The sequence below is a fragment of the Benincasa hispida genome, chromosome 1 (genome assembly GCF_027475165.1).
Source record: "Benincasa hispida cultivar pf3 chromosome 1, pf3_genome.v1.1, whole genome shotgun sequence".
Classification (NCBI taxonomy): domain Eukaryota; kingdom Viridiplantae; phylum Streptophyta; class Magnoliopsida; order Cucurbitales; family Cucurbitaceae; genus Benincasa; species Benincasa hispida.
This window is the reverse complement of record NC_143478.1, coordinates 40997156-41000546: the sequence shown is the minus strand read 5'-3', so window position 1 is coordinate 41000546 and position 3391 is coordinate 40997156.

Sequence of the window (3391 nt, the reverse complement as noted above, 5' to 3'; positions counted from 1 at the left end):
TCATTAATGGTAAAAATAAACAAAAAAAAAAAAAAAAAAACATGAGACTCATCAGCTATAAATTTTCTTAGAAAGAGAGAAAATTTTATATGCTAACTATATATACATAATTTGAAATTTTGAAAATTTGAAAATTGTGAGGAGGAAAGGGGAAAATTAGAGGAAAAATACAAGATCTCGAGTATTTCTATATATATAGTTTTTGAAAATTTGCAAAATACATATATATATATATACATATAAACAATTTGTCTCACTTTTTAAATGATGAGATAACTAGACATAGAAGAAAAACAATTGTCACACCTTTCTTCGCTCCATTCTTCACCAAACACAAAAATAATGTTTATCAAATTTTAAAGAATATTCGCACTAAAAAAAAGTTTAAAAAAAAAATCTAAATGGAAATAAAAGAAAAGGTATTAGATTCGTTATGTAATTCAAATTTAAAGCTTGATTAAATTTGGAAAAGAAAAAAAAGGTATAAACTTGAAAGGGCATACACACGTTTATACATTGTAGTATAATATTCTTGTTTTTCTTTTTTTTTTTTTTTTTTTTTTACAATAAAGTTCCGACTTCAAAATTGAAAATATACGCTTTGTAGCAGTTAGCTATATGCTCATGTTGGCGTGTAATCTACTAATTACTTAGTAGAAAAACTTTAAATGCAACGAGAATATTATATACTCTTTTGTTCACATCGTGATTTAACCTTATATAGTGGTAGTTATAATTACACTCTCAAACTTTCAATTGTAAAAAGTTGGACCCCTAAACTTCTATATCCCTCAAGCTTAAAATAATTGTAAAAATTGGACCCAGAAATTATAAATATTGAACTTTTAAACTCATACAAATGCTACAATTTATACAATTCATAAGTTTGAAGTTTAGTTTGACCCAATTTTAACATTTATATAATTTTTGTAACTATTACCATACTTCAGGAGTCTTTTTTGCAATTTGTCCAAATTTTTTTTATACTACTATGGTATTAAAACTTCATACTCCCTTTGTTGAGGTAAAAAAATTATCTTCATAATTTTTTTTAATACTAATGGACCTGTATTATTTTTAAAAGCATGCTGACGTGACAATCAATAATAGATGTATAAAAATTTTCTTTATATTAACGAAGTATTTGAATTTTTTTATGAGAACTTTCTCTTACTATTGTAGGACTAAAAATTTTTCCTAATTAATTGGAGTATCGAGTACTCTATTAAAGAAAATTTTCAATATTACAATAATATGAAAAAAATTTTGTTATGTCAGCATATTTTTAAAAAATAATTTTGGGCCTAAAAAAGAATTAGGAAGATAAATTTTTAATGTATAAGAAAAGATAGTAGAAAATGTTCATTTGTCAAGCTGTTTGTTGGTTGGGTACTCGAAATTAAACTGCTTCTGTCAACCAAAAGCACTTTCTCTCTCTCTCTCTCTCTCTCTCACTAGCTGTCTTTGCTTACACATTTTCCAGCTGGTGCTTCTTTTTATTCTTTACCCTTTCCTTTGCGTTCTTATCAAGTTTTATCAATTTATACACATTTTTAATTTTTTCCGGCTTAATGATATAACTTAATTGATTAAAACATATATATATATATATATATCGAATCTTCCCTCTGTTAGATTAAACTTAAAGAATTTTTCAGATTTAAAATTGAAATTTCATGATTTACATTATTAGGACATTTTTTTAATGTTTAATGAAGTTAATTGGCATAAAATTAAAAGTTTAAAGGTATATTAAACACTTTCTTAAGTTTGAAAACTAAGTTTGTAATTTAATATAAAATTTATTGAAAAATATTTTTTTTGTTGATGCCTGAATTTTGAGTACGGTTTCTCATTTGGTTCTTAGGTCCTTAAATATTACTACTTTTATCCTTGCATTTGGATTTTAGTTTCCATTTGGTCTTTAGGTTTCAAAAAAATATATATTTTTATCTTTTAGTTTTGAGTTTAGTTTCAATTTGGTTCATATACTTTAAGGTTTTACACCTTATACTATTGAGTTTTCACTAATGTCCACTTTTAGTCATTTGTGTTAATTTTATATTAATTAATTTTAAGTTATTTATTATTATTTTGTTTTAATTATATTTTTCTCACTATTAACATTGATTAAAAAATTTTACTTCATAATTATTTTAGATTGATTAATTGAAAATCGATAGCAAGGACCAAATTTGAGCAATAGTCATTGAGGAGTAAAAATGTAAAATCTATAAATATTGGGACCAAATAAAAATTAAATAAAAAATTCAAGGGTAAAAAAATATTACATTTTGAAATCTAGGGAGAAAAAAGAAATTACTATTTAAAATTTTAATTTAAGAAAATTTAAGGAATTGAAAATGTATTTCTCCCCCAAAAATCCATTAGAAGGCTCATATATAAAAAAGGTTTATATGAGAGAATGAGAGAAAAGGTTTGTAAATATATATTTGAAATGCCATTGAGGGAGCTTAGAAATCAACAAGGTTAAAAGAGAGTAAAAAGAAATTAAAAAAAAAAATGAAAAAACAAACAAAAAGGTTTGCGTTGCGCAACTTTTTTTTCAAATTAAAACTCATTATAAAAAGAGGTTTGAGAAAAAAAAAACCACAAAACCTCTCTATGTCTCGTAACATAATAAAAAATGGAAACGATTAACAAAATTGAAATCGGTTTTGTTGATCTTTATAGTTATTGTAATAATTGACTTGGTTTGATTTAGGTTATCGATTCCTTTCATTTCTTTCTCGTGTTGAAAAAAAAACTTCCAACTAACTATTACTACAAAAGTAGGTAAAAAAAAGTAACAAAGAAGTTCAAACGAAGCAATAAAACTAGAACACAAGAATGACGTGGAAAAAACCACAAATAAAAAAAATATTACAATCATCGTAGAAATCTCTTTCCAGACCTAAATAGAAAGAAAAAACTCTCTCAAAGAATATGTACCATTCACACCTTTTTTCCAACGGTCAAATTAGAGAATACGGAAACAGAGTTAGCATATTCGTTACTTAAAAGTATTTTTAATTAGGTCGATTTGAAACCAAAGACATTAACTAGCTGGTGCTTGGAGTCCATCACTTCTTCATACTAATAACTTCACCTTTAATACTTTATCGAGGCTTCCCATGGTCTAATTAATATGGAGTTTTTTATTGCACCCTCAACATCTTTGACCTCACATATTATGTATCCTCCAAACACATCCAACTCCAATGTGTGAGTTTGTACACATGTCTTGTGTAGGATGAAGCAAATAATTGTCCTATCTTAATTAGTTGTTCATTAAAAAAAAATTCTATATATATTTTGAAATTAAAAAATTTCTCTATAATTCGTCTTAATAACATTTTTTTAAAAAAATTGAAAAATCAGACATTAGTTA